The sequence below is a fragment of the Mustela lutreola genome, chromosome 4 (genome assembly GCF_030435805.1).
Source record: "Mustela lutreola isolate mMusLut2 chromosome 4, mMusLut2.pri, whole genome shotgun sequence".
NCBI lineage: Eukaryota > Metazoa > Chordata > Mammalia > Carnivora > Mustelidae > Mustela > Mustela lutreola.
This window is the reverse complement of record NC_081293.1, coordinates 78,122,453-78,143,655: the sequence shown is the minus strand read 5'-3', so window position 1 is coordinate 78,143,655 and position 21,203 is coordinate 78,122,453.

Genomic DNA, 21,203 nt, shown 5'->3' with positions numbered 1-21,203 from the left:
GGGCCAGACGGCTTACAGGGGGAATTCTACCAAACATTTAAAGAAGAACTAATTCCTATTCTCCTGAAACTGTTCCAAAAAATAGAAATGGAAGGAAAACTTCCAAACTCATTTTATGAGGCCAGCATCACCTTGATCCCAAAACCAGACAAGGATCCCATCATAAAAGAGAGCTATAGACCAATATCCTTGATGAACACAGATGCAAAAATTCTCACCAAAATACTAGCCAATAGAATTCAACAGTACATTAAAACGATTATTCACCACAACCAAGTGGGATTCATTCCAGGGCTGCAAGGTTGGTTCAACATCCCCAAATCAATGTGATACAACACATCAATAGAAGAAAGAACAAGAACCATATGATACTCTCAATAGGTGCTGAAAAAGCATTTGACAAAGTACGGCATCCCTTCCTGATCAAAACTCTTCAAAGTGTAGGGATAGAGGACACATACCTCAATATTCTCAAAGCCATTTATGAACAACCCACCGCAAATATTCTCAATGGAAAAAACTGAAAGCTTTTCTGCTAAGGTCAGGAACACGGCAGAGATGTCCATTATCACCACTGCTCTTCAACATAGTACTTGAAGTCCTAGCCTCAGCAATCAGACAACAAAAGGAAATTAAAAGCATCCAAATCAGAAAAGAAGAAGTCAAACTATCACTCTTCACAGATGATATGATACTGTATGTGGAAAACCCAAAAGACTCCACTCCAAAACTGCTAGAACTTGTACAGGAATTCAGTAAAGTGTCAGGATATAACCAAAGAGGCAAAGAATCTATACTCAGAAAACTATAAAGTACTCATGAAAGAAATTGAGGAAGACACAAAGAAATGGAAAAGTGTTCCATGCTCCTGGATTAGAAGAATTAATATTGCAAAAATGTCTATGCTACCTAAAGCAATATACACATTAATGCAATTCCTATCAAAGTGCCATCCATCTTTTCCAAAGAAATGGAACAAATAATCCTTAAATTTATATGGAACCAGAAAAGACCTCAAATAGCCAAAGGAATATTGAAAAAGAAAGCCAAAGTTGGTGGCATCACAATTCCGGACTTCAAGCTCTATTACAAAGCTGTCATCAACAAGAGAGCATGGTACTGGCACAAAAACAGACACATAGATCAATGGAAGAGAATAGAAAGCCCAGAAATAGACCCTCAAATCTATGGTTAACTAATCTTCGACAAAGCAGGAAAGAATGTCCAATGGAAAAAAGACAGCCTCTTCAATAAATGGTGATGGGAAAATAGGACAGCCACATGCAGAAAAATAAAATTGGACCATTTCCTTACACCACACACGAAAATAGACTCAAAATGGATGAAGGACCTCAATGTGAGAAAGGAATCCATCCAAATCCTTGAGGAGAACACAGGCGGCAACCTCTTCAACCTCAGCCGCAGCAAAATCTTCCTAGGAATATCGCCAAAGGCAAGGGAAGCAAGGGCAAAAATGAACTATTGGGATTTTATCAAGATCAAAAGCTTTTGCACATCAAAGGAAACATTTAACAAAACCAAAAGACAACTGACAGAATGGGAGAAAGTATTTGCAAATGACATATCAGATAAAGGGCTAGTGTCCAAAATCTATAAAGAACTTAGCAAACTCAACACCCAAAGAACAAATAATCCAATCAAGAAAGGGGCAGAGGACATGAACAGACATTTCTGCAAAGAAGACATCCAGATGGCCAACAGACACATGAAAAAGTGCTCCACATCACTCGGCATCAGGGAAATACAAATCAAAACCACAGTGAGGTATCACCTCACACCAGTCAGAATGTTTAAAATTAACAAGTCAGAAAATGGCAGATGCTGGCGAGGATGCGGAGAAAGGGGAACCCTCCTACACTGTTGGTGGGAATGCAGGCTGGTGCAACCACTCTGGAAAACAGCATGGAGGTTCCTCAAAATGTTGAAAGTAGAACTGCCCTATGACCCAGCAATTGCACTACTGGGTATTTACCCTAAAGATACAAACATAGTGATCTGAAGGGGCACGTGCACCCGAATGTCTATAGCAGCAATGTCCACAATAGGCAAACTATGGAAAGAACCTAGATTTTCATCAACCGATGAATGGATAATGAAGATGTGGTATAAATACACAATGGAATACTATGCAACCATCAAAAGAAATGAAATCCTGCCATTTGCGACAACATGGATGGAACTAGAAGGTACCATGCTTAGCAAAAGGAGAATAATCAATGAAACAAGATGGGATTGGGAGGGAGACAAACCATAAGTGACTCAATCTCACAAAACAGACTGAGGGTTGCTGGGGGGAGGGGGTTAGGAGAGGGGGGTGGGGTTATGGACATTGGGGAGTGTATGTGCTATGGTGAGTGCTGTGAAGTGTGTAAACCTGGTGATTCACATACCTGTACCCCTGGGGATAAAAATATATTATATGTTTATAAAAAATTAAAAATTAAAAACAATTGTTTTAAATATTGAATGCATATGTGAAAGAATAAGCTTCATAAATATGTAACTTGTGATATATAATTAAAAAAAAAAACACTTTAATTCCACCCAACCAACCAATCATCCAAGTCAATCAGTCTTTTTTCCCACCATGCCAGTGACCCCCATCCATACTGTTCACCCAACTTACAGTCCTCTCCAGGGCCAACAGCAGATACACATGTGCCTGTGTGCCCAAGCACAACCAGGCTGGCCCAAGAGAAGTAAAAGGCCCCTAGAACCCTGGCATAATGATTCTGAACCATACTGGGGCCTAAACTACATATATATTCCTCCTTGCAAAAAGTGAACCAAACTCCTCTTTTAGCTTTGCTGATAGATTTGTTTCTTATATCCATTACAGCCTGTTGTATACACCAGTTAGAGTGCAAAATTTTAAATTCTTCCCTAAAAACATACACTTATCCAAAATGTTACCATGATTAATAATTTACTTCCATAGATATTCTCCACATCATTTAAACTAAAAATTAACAGTGGCCTAGAGAGACACTGTTGGTTTCCCTCCAGCCCCTCACCCCACCGATTCCCACAATCAGACTTTTCCTCTTCCTAACAGAGCACCTATCTGCACAGAGTCATGTCCTTTCGGGAGGCTGGCCTGTCCCTGGCCCTAGGAGGGAAGACCTGATGCTGCTGAGCAAATTACAGTGCCAACACACCCCTTGCCAGTGATAGGTTGAGGCTCAAGCCTGTGACCTAACACTTCAATAAGAAATGGGAAGAATTATGATGGAGATGTATGGAAAAGAATCATTGTTTTTAAAGAGACACAAAGAAGAATTTCGTCCGTTTCTGCCTCTGGATGTTGTTCTTTCTGGGTGCAATGCTTGTAAGGGCTGCAGGCATTTTGCCACCTTGAAGACAAGACTGCCACACTGAGGACACTAAGGATGGCAAGACAGGGAGGCAGAGCAGGTCTGAGCTGTTAACATCACAGGACTGCTGAATGAATTAGCTGTCTCAGGGCTCATCCTAGCTTGGGGCTGCTTTTATAGGAGTGAAAAAAAAAACGTTGTCATTGCATTTCGGGTTTCTTTCTTTTTTTTTTTTTTTAAGATTTTATTTATTTATCAGAGAGAGAGGGGAGAGAGCGAGCACAGGCAGACAGAATGGCAGGCAGAGGCAGAGGGAGAAGCAGGCTCCCTGCCGAGCAAGGAGCCAGATGTGGGACTCGATCCCAGGACGCTGGTATTATGACCCAAGCCGAAGGCAGCTGCTTAACCAACTGAGCCACCCAGGCGTCCCATCACACTTTTAAGTCAATGCAAAATTGCTTCTGCTTCTCTTGATCTAAATTGGGTCTAGTCTATAGTACAGTCAAAACCACTCATCAGGGAGTCACTGATAGAAATAAAACAACAGATAAAGAAGAAGCTAGCTGGTAACCACTACCTGCACCCATCTCCAGCAACTAAGGAAGTAGAAAAGTGATGATGAGTGCAGAGGGAGCCATCTTACTTACGTCAAATAATTATTAATTATAGTAATGGCTTACAAAAGAGCTTTGATTATATTAACTTAATTAAACCTCTAGTAGCCATAGGAAGCAGGTACCATCCTTAGGGTGAGTGGAAGGTCAGAGAGGTTAGGTTAGCCTTGAACCCAAGCAGTCAGGATCCCACACTGCTCTGCCATATCAGTATTAACAGGAAGTAATTGAGGAGGTATGGGGAAGTATAACTGGAAAATGATTTTTTAAAGATTTTATTGATTCATTTGAGAGAGAGAGAAAATATGAGAGAGATAGACAGGGACAGAGACAGACAGACAGAGAATAGGAGTGGGGGAGGGGAAGAGGGAGAGGGGAAGAAGACTCCTTGCTAAGCAGGGAGCCTGACACAGGGCTGAATCCCAGGACTCTGAGATCATGATCTGAGCTGAAGTTAAATGCTTAACCAACTGAGCCACCCAGGTGCCCCCAAAACATGATTTTTTTAAATCATAAAGATCTGGTAGAAGTCACAGAACTAAGGAGTTGCTAAATCTAAAAGTGGACTGACCCAGACGTTGGTTTATTTAGGACACCAAAGTCAGCTTGCACATGGAATGACCTTCTCCTGGACAGGTTACCAAGGTGCTCTTTCCCCCAAAGAACCTCAGCAAAGGCTGAAATGGCCTTCCCCAAAGGCTTCTCTTTACCTCTGAAAATCCATCACAATGTCCCCCCAGCACGCCAGCAGCTATAAACACAGCCCACTGCATTCATTACAGAAAAAGCCAAAGGCCTCTGGTCACCAGGCAGCCTCTTCTCACTCCCAGGCCTCAATATGCTAGCAGCATGGGAAAGCCAGAAACCCACAACCTGAGGAATGGGTGGCAGATCATTTGTTATAGGAGTCTAGCAGAACATAAGAAAGCCATTTAAGTATTATGTAAGTCTTCACTTACTGATGTGGAAAAATGGCCAAGAAATATTAAGTCAAAAGTCTAGGGTTAGGGGTGTCTGGGTGGCTCAGTGTGCTAAAGCCTCTGCCTTTGGCTCGGGTCATGATCCCAGGATTCTGGGATCGAGTCCTGCATTGGGCTGTCTGCTCAGCAGGGAGCCTGCTTCCTCCTCTCTCTCTGCCTGCCTCTCTGCCTACTTCTGATCTCTGTCCCTCAAATAAATAAATAAAATCTTTAAAACAAACAAAAGAAAAAGTCTAGGGTTAGACTCTGCCTAATGACCATTCAGGTAAAACTGTATGAGCTTTCTCATACTTCAATTATTTTTTTGCTCATTTGTATCATTCCAATGTTTACAATGAGTACATTAAATTTCATAGCCAAAAAAACTACACACAACAACATGGATGGATCTTGAAGGCTTTATGCTAAATAAAATAAGTCAGATAGAGAAAGACAAATATGTACTCAATGATCTCACCTGTACATGGAGTAGAAAGAAAGAAAGAAAGAAAGAAAGAAAGAAAGAAAAGAAAGAAAGAAAAAGAAACTGACTGATGCATTGGAAGGGAAATCAGATTTGCTGTTACCAGAGAGGAGAAGTAGGGTGGGAGCAGGAACTAACGGAAGGAAAAAAAAAAAAAAAAAAAAAAAAAAAGAGCCGCTAGAGTGTTTTGGAGAGATCTTTTTTCAGACATTTTTCAAAGCCTAATTCCTATAACAAAGGAAAGAACAACTCAGCAAACACAACACCAAACTATAATGTTCTCCAAACGTGTCTTACTCTTTAAAACTGAAGTACATTCAAGACACAAACAATATATTAAATAGTATTTTCACCAATACCAAAATGCCCCCTAAAGCAAATAACTTAAATTTCTTCTGTCCAACACTGTAATAGAACTGTTACAACACATATGTTGTAGGTAATACCTTGTAATGGCCTGTTTGGTATCTTTAGTGAAAGCTGTGTTTCTCTAATTGTCATTTACCAAAAGGTGCAGAAAAATAACAGAGCCAGGAAGAAAGAAATTATCTCTACTCAGCCACTCAATAACTTGCACTGACCCAGAGTCAAGCACATGTGTGACACCCCTGAATGGAAAAGATGATGACATTACCAATCAGGACAAGTTCATATACAAGACCTGGTGGCCTTAGCACACATTCAGTCATGTTTATTGATTCTGTGTAAACCTGGCACTAACAAGCAACTTCCAGAATACAATCTCCATCAGGTATTCCATCAGCTAGCAACAATGGTTTATAAAAATCAGGTCTTTTCAGGTTATACTGAAAAGAGAGATCAAGAGTCAGAGATCAAGACTCCCTCGGGTCTTTGCATTAAGAAACACAATATAAAGTACAAATGGGGCCCTAATTTAGCAGGTTCCTGAAATGAAGCCAAGCATTGGCTTCTATTGGCAATCATCTATATAGATAAATTAATATTACCCTGACCAATCAACATTTTCCTGCGCTCATTCTTTTATAGCAGCTGAAAGATCTATCTCCATTTTTTGACAACATCAGGGGTATTTTTTTGAGGGAAAGAGAGAGAGAGAGAGAGCCAAAGAGAGGAGGGGAGTGGGAGCAGAAGCAGAGGGAGAGGGTGAGAGAGAAAATTTTGCAGGTTCCATACCCAGCATGGAGCCTGACACAGGGCTCAATCTCAACACCCTGAAATCATGACCTAAGCCAAAATCAAGAGTCAGATGCTTCACTGACTGAGCCACCCAGACATGGCAGGGGTACTATCTAATATATCTGCTTCTTGCCTCTTATTGATATTTGGGGTAACATAGCAAGTCCGCCTCCATACTGTTACAAGCCTGGGCTGCTGTGTGGGCCCTGTTACAAGGCCCACAACAGTCTAGCTTTCCTGTCCCATGGGTTACAGCCAGCCTGTCTTCTCATCACTGCTCACTGCCACAGTAAGGACAGACACAGACCATGTGTGCCCAACTTCTGCAAAACCTGATCCTGCTATGGATTCCATGGCTACTCACTTCTCTTCTCCAGCACCACATTTTTCCCTTACCTCTTCCCTTTTCTGTCTCCAGTCACTGCTCAGCATTAGCGCCAACAATCAGACTTTTTATAAAGCAAATCAAAAGAAAAGAAAGGCGTTCTTTACAAAGAAAGATCCTGAAGGTCAACTCAGGTCACTCCACTGCTCATCCACCCCCTGGGGCTTCCCATCTCACCCTTCAAAAAAAATAAAATAAAATAAACCCAAGTCCTCAGTGAGACCTATCAGCCCCACCTGGTCCTACCCTTTCCTCATCCACTCCCATCTCCTCCAACTCTATTGACTTCCCTTAGATTATCAAGCATATTGATGACTCAGAGTCTTTATATTTACAGTTCCCTCTGTTTGGAACACTACTCCCATAAATAATCCAAAACTGTTCCCTGCTCAATTCAGTTCTTGACACTAAACCCCTCTTCAGGGAGGCCTTCCCTGACCCTGCTATCTAGATCAGCATACACACTCCCCAATCAAGCTTCATTTTCCTATAATCATTACCTGAAACTATACATTTATTTGTTATTTGTTTATAGTCCATCTGCCCTAATAGACTGAAAATCTCATGAAACTGGAGCTTCATTTGGCCCACAGCAAGCCTTCAGTGTCTACTTGCAGAATGACTTCAAAAAAGTGTATACTATCTAACATAGAGCTCAAAGAGTGGGAAATCCATTTATTAAAAGGGAAACCATTACTTCCCTCCAATTAGATAAATCCCCCACTTTAACTCCCACAGTTTTAAGTAAAACATAAAATGTCATGTAATGTTTTCTCAGTGACCTAGGATTATCAACACAAAATTCAATGCTCTCTTGATACACATGGGCATGAGCAGAGATATGAGCAGTACTGTTTTATGTGAGAATGTATCAGAATGCCTTTCCAGAACTACTTTCTCAGGTATATATGAGCCAGAATGAGATTAAGTCTCTAGGATAAGGGCAAATAATATGCAGGCCAGCTAATCAGAGTATACCATCTCCTATAGGAACAGGTCCATGACCCAAGGAAAGCCAATCAGTGTGGTCTCAAGACATAGAGCCCAGAGGGGCCACACTCTTCTCAAGAGTCACTAGTTTTCAGGGACCATCTCTCCTGCACCTGGCAGAGATTGCCTGACAATGAGGCGGAAGCACAGAAAAGAAACAAACACAGAGCCAAGAGTGGAAATGAATAATTTTCACCTACAGGGAGGTCAACAAAGAGAGTGGACGTGAGAATGGGTGGGTGTCTTGGACTCCACTTACATCCCTGTCAACAGTCTTACATACTTAAAGCCAAATGTACCCATGGAATAGTCCTGTGTATCATTAAATCCCCTCCTTTTGAAGTCAGACTTTCTGCCACTTACAACCAAGAGTCTTGACTCATACAAATATGCTCAACATATACAGCTAACCATTGAACAATGCAGGGACTAGGGGTGACTATTCCCTCCATTTAACTTTTGACTCCCCAAAATCTTAACTCATAACAGCCTGTTGACCAGAAGCCTCACTGATAACATAAACAATTAACACATATTTTGTATACATGTAATATGCACATGGTATGCTGTGCATATTACAATAAAGTAAGCTCGAGAAAAGAAAATGTTATTAAGAAAATCATAAGGAAGATAAAATACATTTACATTTCTGTAGTGTTATTTTTAAAAAAAATCACATAAATTGGACCCATGCACTTGAAACCCATTGTTCAAGGGTCAACTGTACTATCACTTGGGTGGAACACAATAATTTTAAAAAGAAAAAAAAATCCCCCAACTGGTTAAACACACACACAAGTAGTTGCCAGGGCTGGAGGGAGGAAAGAACAGAGACTGCTTCCTGGGTAAAGGTTTTTCTGTTGGAGTGATGAAAATGTTCTGGAACTAGATAGAGGTGTGATGATTACACAGTACTATAAATGTAGAACATTTACAGCCAGTGAATTATTCACTTTAAAATTATTAATTTTATATTATGTGAAATTTACCTCAATGAACAAAATTTTTATTGTGAAAATAATGCTGCAATGCATTTTTAATCACCTTTAAGTGTACCTGTCATCATTTCTTAGAAAAGGAAATTAAGCTAAATGATATGTACAGTTTTAGCATATTAGCACATACTAACAAATTACTTTCCAGAGAGATCATACTAAATTAGAATTCTACCAAAGGTATATTGGAAAGAAAACACAGATAACCAAGAGGAATCATTAAGGGAAAAAATACACACTAGGCACCCTGGTGGTTCAGTGGGTTAAGCCTCTGCTTAGGTCATGACCTCAGGGCCCAGATCAAGCTCTGCATCTGGCTTTCTGCTCAGCAGGGAGACTGCTTCCCCCCTCTCTCAGCTTGCCTCTCTGCCTACTTGTGATCTCTCTTTCTCTCTCTCTCTGTCAAATAAATAAAAAGTCTTAAGGGGTGCCTGGGTGGTTCAGTGGGTTAAAGCCTCTGCCTTCAGCTCAAGTCATGATCCCAGAGTCCTGAGATCTAGCCCCACATCTGGCTCTCTGCTCAGCAGGGAGCCTGCTTCCCTTCCTCTCTCTCTCTCTGCCTGCCTCTCTGCATACTTGTGATCTCTGTCTGTCAAATAAATAAATCTTTAAAAAAAAAAGTCTTAACACACACACACACCAGCAACTTTGCTAAAATAATAGGTAAATACATTCTTATTTGTAAGTTTATATATCCTAGAAAACTGAAGTGACATTTAAAACACTGGTTCTTATCATTTCTTCATTTGTGATATATATATGTATAATTTAAACATTTGTTCTAATTTTTCCTGTTAATATATAGGGCTCTTTATGTACTGAGGATATACTATATCCTGTCCTATAAATTTCAACTATTTTTCCAGGTCATTCTTTACTCTTCACTTCAGTTAAAATGATATGTCTGCTTGTGCACATATTTATTTTAGGCACAGAAAGAGAGGATCAGAACCATTCTCTCCAAAATAAACAGCTGCAATAGACACAAACACACACTCACAAGATATTATTTTACCTCTAACCCAAAGTTCAGCATAAGCTCTACTACAACAAGCCTAAATAAACCAAACACATCCTTCTCTTATCAGACATAAAATCCATGGAAAATGGAGGTTTACACTGAGTGTCCAAGAAATATGACCGTATAGAAATAAAACACATTAATCCCTTTTGGAAGTTGTAAAGAAGCAACATATGTCACTGTTCCCCTCTCTTCCATGCTGTCTTAAAAAGACTACAAAAGATCTCATTAAAAGAATTTTTCCCAGTTAGAACCAGTCCTTTTGGAGGGGGACAGTGACTCCGTTTCAGTTGCTGTATATTTAAAATTTTACAATAGCGTCTCTGCAATTTGGTTTCCATGAAAGAAGCCTCACCCAAGCCTATCCTTCCCAACAGCCCTCTGGTGTGGCTGCCCCTCTCCTCTGACCTCTTTGCCCAACCTCTTCTCCCTTTTGTCCACACTTCGTCCTCTCTTACCAGCTCTTCTCCTTGGGGTTAGAGGGGTGGGTGTGATAATGACTGCATGTACACAAGGGAGAAGGTCCGGGGACTCTTTCAGGAGACCTTAATTCTCAGTCTCAAATCACTACTTTAACAATGGGAACACTGGCTTGTGAAAACAATCATTGGGGCAGGAAGGCTTTTAGAAATTTTTCAAAATATCAGGTAGCTGTTACTCTCCCAGAGACTTACACACGCCTATTTGGAAATCACGTTTTGGGGTTTGCTTTTTAAATAGTTGTTAATTATAGACTTGGATTGTAAGCTCTGGCAACCCCAACACTGAGTATAGCACCTGGAACATATTCTGTCTGAATTAAAAAATACCTGCTAAATGAACAACAGGACCATGGAGCCAGCCGCCTCGATTCAAACCCTGCCTCTGTCACTTACCAGCTATGTCATCCTGGACAAGATTCTTAACCTCTCTGGATCTCATCCATAAAATGAAAATATTACCTACCTTATTTGGAGGATTACCTGAATTAATTCACGTAAAAGTATTTCTGGCAGTGTTGGACACATGGAAAGTGCTGATTAAATGCTAATTATTACGATTACAAATAAAGAAGTATGTTACCAAAACGAATCAGAAGAACAAGAAGCTCGTCAAGTTCTCAGTGTATTTATCATCTAGGAGGAAACATCCAGCAGATACAAAGCCAAAGGCCATAAATGCCAAACATAAAGTTCAAAATGCCATGGGAATTTTGAGGAAATATCATCTCAGGGCAGGGGGATAAAGAAAGTTGATGTGGAAAATGTAGTGCCCTCATGCTGTCTCCTGAAAGGGTTTTAGATGGTAGGATGGACACCTCTGGGGAAAGGGATGGTGTGTCAGTTTGGGCTCCCTGAGAAGGAGACACCAAGAAAGCATTACACGTGTAGGAGTTTTATTGGGGGAACTGGCTGTGAAGGGGGAAAGGGAGAGACCTGAGATGGCATGGGGAGGTTGAACTACAATGCGGGTCTGACCCCCTGTGAAGGAGACAGGGAAGAAAGGAGGGCTGGAAGAAAGGATCTCAGACTCCCAACTCAGTCCAAAGAGGCTCTTGACCAACCCATTGGGAGTCGTCAAGCCAGAGTTACCCTTCAGAGGCATCTGGATCTTGCATGAGTGGACCACAGTAGTATCCCCCACTTGCTCAGTAACTGCAAGTAGCCAAATAGAAGCTCAGCTTTGGCTAAGAAGTGGTGGTGAATCCAGAGGGCAGCATCTGGAGACATCAGTCAGTCATGATCCCCAAAGCAGAGGCCTAAGTGATACATTCTCATGGTCCCACAGTGGGGCACAGGTAGTGTCACTAGTAACTATTTGTCCTTGAAACCTTGGTTGATGTTCAGTGAATATGTGCCATCACTTAAAATCAAACGCAAGACAATATCATAGGGCTCCTTATCTTTTTAGGCTAAAGCACAGTTGCAATAGTAAAATGAAATATTTAATGTTAAAATACCTTTCAAATGTGGGTTCAGTTTCTAAAATAATACAAAAGACATAAAAATGGTAATGAAATCTCTCTTTTATAAAAATCACAGTTAAAAACTTGAAATGGACATTCAGAACTACGTCAGAAACAAAGTTTGACTAAGAATCTGAAAAGTAAGTCCTTTCTGAACTGGTAGCTTCAGGCAGCATATTGATCCAATGAGAATATAAGAAAACACTGCAAAAGGGCAAGGTGCCACACGAATATGTATAATCCCAAGACATCTTATGTGAGGTGAAGCGACATTCAAGGCAAAAATGGAGAAGATCAAAATTACCCTTAGCCACTAGAGCCACACCTAGCAGGACAGATGGTCCCACAGAGGAGAGGCATGAAGGAAAGGAGACCATTGAGAACACAGCACTTCCCTGGGCCCACCCACTGCACTCGGGGACACATAGTCACTGAGTGGAAGTTCAAAGAATATATGCACTCCCTAACAGTCCTTGTTTTACATATATATATACATTTCCTGGCTTCTGGCCAATTACTGAATACATAAGTTAAATGCATTTATGAGAGTGTTCCCCCAAAGAACAACAATAATCAACTACAGGACTTACTGATTACAGTAATTCCTTTGTTTTAAGGCATGGGAGAGGGAACAAGACACCCTTAGTCCCTATTACTACACGGGCAAGAAAACTGGCTCAGTAGCCAGGTCTACCTCTTACCTTCACAGAGAAAACAGAAGCCAGGGCAAGAGAGCTCCCTCCACATCTAGGACCCCATTCTTAGTTGCTCCAAGTGGTCTTAGAGGAAGTGATGTCCCCCTTGTCAAGCCTGATCTGCTCGACACCTTTCATCCCACTGAAGGCCTCACCTTTGTCCATCATTTGTATTCCCCTTCTCTGCACTGCATCTTCAATTTTGCTCTTTCATTAGTTCCTTCTTCTACATATATATATATATATATATATATATATATATATATATATATAATATCAATTGGCTCAGCTCTTAGAAAGAGCACACCCACACATACCCACCCACCCGCCCACCCTTGACTTGGTATTTCCTCCCTCTCTTGCTGGCATATGAATCTGTATTCTTTCCATTTCAAGACCCAGAACTATGACTCAAGCTAGCTGAAGCAAAAACAGGGTCTTACTGGCACCTGCAACCAAGAAACTCAGCGTTGGAGATGGTACAGACACAGCCAGACCTCTCCGCATACAAGGGGTCTGCTGCACTCCTCTCACCCTCCATCTCTCTGCCCTCCTTCCCTCTCATTATGGATTCCATTTGAGGTAGGTTCCCTCCACGCTGGGGAAGGATGAACGCTGGTAGACCATGCTACACCCTCAGGGTTTGCAATCCAAAAGGGCAGCCCATGCCACACCCTCAGGGTTTGCAATCCAAAAGGTGGGAGCTCACACTCCCGGGCACTCATGCTTCAAATCTCAGAAAGTCTGAGAATCTTGGGCCAATCATCAAGGGGGCAAAACCGGATCTGGCCCCTGCCCTCTACTTAGGTCTTCCTGGCTCCCAAGAACTACCACACCACAGGATAAAAGCCAAAGGGCACTTAACTCCATGGTGGCCACACCATTGCCTTCACACAAGTTCCTCTCTCTGCAATTCCCTCATCCCCAATCTGTCCCCCAGGAAAACACCATATTCATCACTCCAAATACACCTCAGACCACATCTCCCTCAGGAAGCACTGGCAACCTCTCCAAGGGGCATAGGTTCTGGGATTCTGCCCTATGAATATCTGAATACACAGCCCTCCCGAGCAGATAGACAGATAGACACACACACACACACACACACACACACACACTCTCTCTCTCTCACACACACACACACTCACTCATACACTCATGAGAAAGTGTGTATGGAACTGAAATTTCTTTTAAATCTGAAGAGAGCATAATTGTCTACTACTTTTATATATTACAGTACAATAACGTATACCTCCTTTAAAAAAACTTAAAAGTTGATATCCAGGATCTATAATGAACTCCTCAAACTCAACACACACAAAACAGACAATCATATCAAAAAAATGGGCAGAAGATATGGACAGACACTTCTGCAATAAAGACATACAAATGGCTATCAGACACATAAGAAAATGTTCATCATCACTAGCCATAATGGAGATTCAAATTAAAACTACATTGAGATACCATCTTTCATCAGTTAGAATGGCCAAAATTAGCAATACAGGAAACAACATGTGTTGGAGAGGATGCGGAGAAAGGGGAACCCTCTTCCACTGTTGGTGGGAATGCAAGTTCATGCAGCCTCTTTGCAGAACAGTGTGGAGATTCCTCAAGAAATTAAAAATAGAATTTCCTTATGACCATGCAATTGCACTCCTGGGTATTTACCCCAAAGATACAGATGTCGTGAAAAGAAGGGCCATCTGTACCCCAATGTTTATAGCAGCAATGGCCACGGTCGCCAAACTATGGAAAGAACCAAGATGCCCTTCAACGGACAAATGGATCAGGAAAATGTGGTCCATATACACTATGGAGTATTATGCCTCCATCAGAAAGGATGAATACCCAACTTTTGTAGCCACATGGATGGCACTGGAAGAGATTATGCTAAGTGAAATCAGTCAAGCAGAGAGAGTCCATTATCATATAGTTTCACTTATTTGTGGAGCATAACAAATAGCATGGAGGACATGGGGAGTTAGAGAGGAGAAGGGAGTTGGGGGAAATTGGAAGGGGAGGTGAACCATGAGAGACTATGGACTCTGAAAAACAATCTAAGGGTTTTAAAGGGGCGGGGTGTGGGAGGTCGGGGTACCAGGTGGTGGGTATTATAGAGGGCCCAGATTGCATGGAGCACTGGGTGTGGTGCAAAAATAATGAATACTGTTATGCTGATAATAAAAAATAAATTTAAAAAACTTAAAATTTAAATGGAATCAATTTGCCATTTTGAAAGACAATTTTTAAAAAATGAACAACTATCTACAGTTTTATCTGTAGAAAGGTCAGTATTCTAAACAGCTAGTAAAATGATCCATGCCCACTTACAAGTAAAACACCAACAAAATCAAAATACAAGGTAAAAAAAGTTTACATCAAAATATTCTGGACCTATCAATTAACTCTCTTCTCAGAATAAAAGGAGGAAGTCAGCCTTTTTAAGTTGTCCCAAACAAAACATCTGAGTTCCATTGGACTTTTATCCTCGGTCCATACTTCTCTCATCAGAAGTCCAGACATTCCCGAGCCCTAGAGGCAGGGAGTAGTGTATTTCTGATACACACATCTGTGTCCAAAGTTCATCTCAAGTTCCTGAGGCTACAAATATAAAATGTTGGTAACTGATTAAAAATTAGGAAAGTGAGCATTATGGCTACGTGACTTTACTTCAAACAAGGTTAAATGGGAGAGACAAAACAAAGACATCCTGAAGAGCCTGAAATTACACCTCGGGCTTTGCTCTGGTTGTAGAATGTCCTTTGACACTAACATCCATGTGAATATTTTACCACCGGCTCAGCCTGCCCAAGGCCCAGAGAGGCCAATAAACAGGAAAACACAAAGGGAGTCTTTTTATCTTCTGCCATCCTGAAATCAAATATAGCCTCCCTAGAAGTCTCTAGTCTCCCTAGAGATATAAGTCTCCCTAGAATATAAGTCTCCCTAGAAGAATCTAGTAAAACAGACTAGGAAGAGAACAGCACAAGTCCAAGCAATATTTTGGGGAGACATGCAAAAACACTAGGGCTTTTGTTTCTATGTTAATATCCAGTGTGGTGGGTAAATATATTTTCTGATATATAAATATGCTTTGGGGTCAGATAACTAGCAGAGGTACAACACGGCCTTTAGAATCTGGAATCCCAGCTCTGCCGCTAACTGACTGGGTGCTGACAGACAAGCAGTTAAGCTCACTGAGCCTCAGTTTCTGTACCCTCTCAGTGGAGGGTAGGAACACTGCCTACATCAGAGGTTGTGGGAAGACGTGATGGAACCAGGATGAAAATAAACAACAATACCATAGCTTTCTACCCTACTACTATGTTCTAGACCCCCCCATCCCACAATCTCCCAGACATCTCCACGTGGATCTTGCCCTTTTCTCAAAATCAATGCCCTAACACCAAATTCGTCTTTCCCTATCATTAGCCAGGATCCCCCCTTAACTCCTCTGGCCCTCCTCCCGACACTCCCATTCTCCAAGATGCCTCCCTCCAATGATCAAATTACACCAATGTGTCTATTGCTAGTCAGACTACAGTGCACATGGTAGTCTCAATCCTTGCTGCTAGTAGGCTCACTGGGAGCAACATTTAGGAAATGAGACTGAGTCTCAGTCAACTGAGAACTGAACTGAAACTCAGTCAACTGAGTCATAAACATGTTCAAATTCAGCAATTTGACTTCAGTGGAATCTGTCCTAAGGACACAAATTAGAGACAAAGCTGCTTCCCAAGATGCTTAAAGCAGTATTATTCAGATCAGAGAAAAAAAGAAAGAGAGAGCGAAAGGAAGGAAACAATTCAGCCATCCAGGAAATGGTAAGCTAACTTACAGCACACAGTTTCAACAAATGTTTGTAGTTAATAAAAATGAGAGGAAAATGCAAATAATAAAATAACTTTAAAAGGCAATACTTAAAATTGTAAGCGAGGGGCTCCTGGGTGGCTCAGTGGGTCAAAGCCTCTGCCTTCAGTTCAGGTCATGATCACAGGGTCCTGAGATAGAGCCCCAGGGTCCTCTCTGCTGAGCAGAGAGCCCAATGTGGGCTGAACAGAGAGCCTGCCTCCCCCTCTCTCTCTCTGCCTGCCTCTCTGCCTATTTGTGATCTCTCTCTCTGTCAAATAAATAAATAATTTTTTTAAAGATTTTATTTATTTATTTGACAGAGAGAGAGACCACGAGTCGGCAGAGAGGCAGGCAGAGAGAGGAAGGGACGCAAGATCCCCGCTGAGCAGAGAGCCCTATATGGGGCTCGATCCCAGGACCTGAGATCAGGACCTGAGCTGAAGGCAGAGGCCCAACCTACTGAGCCACCCAGGCACCCCAATAAATAAAATCTTTTTTAAAAAAATTGTAAGCAAACTTGTCCATATCTAAAGTAACAAATGCTTAAAAGGAAATAGACCCAAATGGTCCATTTTACTCCATCAATATATAGAGAGCATTTGTGAGAGACTCCTCTCCACTCTGGTTCCAAATATTGGGACCAAGCCCCAATGTCACTCGATTTGCCTTGACTGAGGCCTCTTCTCCCAGATCTCTTCTGCTTCAGACTGATGACTCCTCACCTGGCTTCAAAACACTTGTTTCATTACTTAATTGAGACAATCACTAGTTCCCACTGCCTTGGCCCTTTGAAATCCCACTCCTCCATTCACTGAGTATCTTCTTTCAGACCCTTGTCATTTGTCTCTTCTTTCTCTGCCAGCAGGGTCACCCCTACCATCACCACTAACACCCAGTCCAATTTTCTGGCCCTGCTGACAGCGAGGCAGCTCTCAATTCTTATCATTTGACTTGCTAAGCATTCTTCAAGAGGGCCCTCCCACCTGCAAAGTAAAATAGGAGCTTCCAACTCAGACGAACAACACCTTTTATGACCTGACCCCCAAACTGCCTCAGCTTCTGCCAGTCAGGCTGTCACTCCTCTCCCCCTACCAAGATCCCCCAGTCCAACTCACTGTCCTGTCCCTACCCCTGGCCTACATACCACTCTAGTCACATATCTGACACTGTGAACACCCTCAGGGCAAGAATTCTACCACTCCTTCTCATGACCAGTGTTACCCTGGGACTCCCTTACTGGACAGGAGGAAGGAGCAGGCAGGTGTACTTCACCTTTCTACCTCATTGCCATGTGTATTTCCACTACCAGCTTCCATCTCCCCTTGCTTGGAACTGCCTTCCTGCTGCGCTTCCCAAATGCTAACCTTGCTCTGTCCCATATGCAGCCACTAGCCACATACAGCTACTGAGCCCTTAAAATGCAACTAGTGTAAATTGAGACATGCAAGAAGTGTCCAACACACACTGGATTTCAAAGACTTGATATGAAAAACAGAACACAAAAAAATAATAATGTTTTATATTGGTTACCTGTTGATATAATACAAACTAGAGCTGTGGGATTCAATAAAATGCATTATTAAAATTAATGTCACCTCTTTCTTTTTACTTTCTGAAATGTGGCTACTAAAAATTTTGAAGTTACACATGTGGATCAGTAGTCTAGACACCCTTCAAGGGACCAGCATGAGGAAAACCTTCCTCAAAAGGCGCTTCTGTTTGTGCCACTCTTCATGATCTTTTCTGAACCTTTGTAATCCTAAAATGGAGTCCAACATAGAAGCCACTATCTAATTACATGCCATACTATATGCTTCCTGGTACATCATTCTTCTTGCTACATCAATACCATTTATAGATGGGTATTTGTAGTAGGGACTCAACCTTTAATTAAACATGGCATCTTTGCTGGAATAAGATAGCAATGCACAGAATTTTTTTGGTTTCTCTTTTGTTTTGTTGACTCATTTACTCTCCCACTGATGATTTCAACAATGCATGGAGAACTGGAAGTCAGGGGATCTAATGGCTCTTTGGTCTACCTGTAACTAACACAATGCATGTAGGCCATGTGCACATAGATCCACAGCTTGGCCCCTTGCTCGGTGTATCTGGTCCTCAGTCTCCACCCTTGTAAAATAAGATTAATGGTATCAGGCCAGTCTACAATACACAGTCAGATTAAAGTAGCTAAATAAGTTCTAACTGGAATGAGAACTACTCTACTTTCCACAGTTCGTTGGGTGTCTCGCAGTTGTGTTGTCTTTAACACAGACTAATTTTTAGAAAGAGAGAACAAATTTACAGCAACTATCCAAATACCAGGGGTGGTGTGGGAAAGTACCTATCAAAATACTTTTCCTAGTCTGTTCATGATGGAGGGCCAGTAATAGGAGAGGAAACTATTACATGCCTGCTGCAAGCTGTAGTCATTTATACCTTATACTCACAACAAATTTTACAAAGTAGACATGACCATACCCATCTGACAGAGTAAAGAAACTGAGGTTCAAAGACAGGCTAAGTAACCAGCCAAATTGATGTTGCCAACGACTGGAAATCCAGGTCAGTGGTATCATCTTTGTAAAACAGAACATCTTTATTATTGCTTGAAGACAAAATATGTGAAAATCAAGAGTATTAAAAGAAATATGCAAATAAAAATACAACAATAATGTCTATTCATTTCCTTCAGTAGTTTTCTTGCTCTTAGCTAACTCTTGTCTTTCAGGTCAAGAGGCCATTTTTTTTTCCCCTAAGTTGACTTTTTCTTTAAGTAGCAAACAAATAGGGTATATGATGTGCTAGGTACTAGTCCATGAATGTACTGTATTTCTTTAACATCTTTAAACCACAGTTGTTGGCCAGAGTTTATGTGAGACATTATCACTAGAAGTCTTCAGACATATTTGCAAAAATGTAGTCCCTATGGGTAAGACTGCAGCCAGAAAGGACACTGGGTCATTCCACAAACAAATGCACCCACAAAAAAACAGCCTCATATCAAAGAACCTGCCTGTGTTACAAACTGAGGTCATCATGAGCTCAATGAAGTGAAAAAAGAAAGTTCCTCAAAATAAAATACTGCACCTTAAAGTGAAACCACAATTACACAATCTCGAAAATGAACTACTTTCTCAGACTGGTAACAAGGTACTGTGCATCTCTAAGAAGCCAAACTCATCTAGGTTTAATTGATTTGGCCTTTACAAAATGGAGCCAACATAATCCTGCAGACTTGGACAGAACAAAAGTTCAAATTCTCTACTACAGAAACAGTCCCAGAGTATCAAATCTGTTCCTTTATCAAGTGTCCCTGCAGTAATATTTATCAGTCACTAGAACTCTTCACAGTGCAACCTGTGTGAGCACGAGATTTTACTACAGGGAGGAGACAGGTCAGTTTACCAAGGACACCACACTTCACTTTCTCAACTCTTGAAAACTAATCTCTCGCAACAGTAAGTAATTAATGTGCATTCATTCCAAACTGAACGAGATAGTGTAAACCTCAAGGAATCTGAGATTGTAAATAACCTCACTGGGAACCATGTGTGTGTGTGTGTGTGTGTTTCCTCTGAGGTACTTCACAGGGTATAAAAAGAAATAATTAGCAACTTTCAATCTCATTAACAAGATCTTTATTTAAAATTCTCACATATAAAATGAATTCTTTTATGTCTTATTTCCTCAAGTGTGTTTTTCCCCTCATTTTAAGAATAAAAAAGACATCCAGAGGAAACAAGGTGTCCTTTTCTCAGCCTCCAGAAACACTAGGGACAGCACAGGTAGCACAAGTGTTTGGTCTTAAACAAAAGTTAAGACTAAGTAGGGAAGAAAATGGAAAACAGAACACAGCCTAGCAAAGCAGCCAGAGATCACATGCAGCAGGTGACAGGAAGCCTTGCGGACACTTCACAGCCACCAGGATGAGCTTCATCCCAGGTCCCTGCAGGCCCCCTGGGCTCCATAGAACCTCCACCCAGCAGTCCACAAAAGCGAAAGGCGGCCAAGAACTCTCACTGTCATCCTGGCAAGAAAGAAGCAGCAGCCTCCTTGAACCCAGAAAAGCCACCCCTCCCTCCACAAACAGGAGGAGCCCCCTGCACACCAACCACACAAGGAAGCCCAAGCGGCCAGACCCAAAATAAAAATAAGAGGAGCGTGGGAAGATAGATGGCAGCTCAATTAAATTTATCCTGGGAGCACTGGGAGGCTCGGTCTCTCTGAAGACTCCAACTCAAAAGTAAAACTAAAATTTAAGGGGAGGGAGCCCACAGAAGAGAGGACAGTTCAGTTAAGTCTGGGCTGGGAACACTTGGAGACTCTACTTCGGGTGTCAGAGTCAGAAATAAAAATTAAAAAACGAGAGGGGGAGGTGTCAGTTTATTTTGTGTGTGAGTGTGTGTGCGTGTGTGTCTGTGTAGCACCTGGAATGCAGGATTTGCCAGGGAGAGGAAAGTGGCGGCTCCGCCGGCCTTGAGGTGACCAGGCTCAAATCCGGCGTGAGTTTACGTTCTGGGCGACAGGGCAGAGTCCGAGGCCAGACTGCCCGCAGTCAGGAACAATGCTGGGCCCTGGAAAGGAGGGTCTTACTCCACCCCCACGCCCCCCCTCATGCCGTGGGCATCCCAGCCCCCACCCTCCCCCGGCCCACATCAGGGTAGGAACGCCCGAACCCGGGGTCCCAGAGCGGGCCTCACCCAGCAGCGCCCACAGGTGCTTCAGGCGCGTCAGCCCGTCCTTCTCGGGGTCCAGCACCTTCTG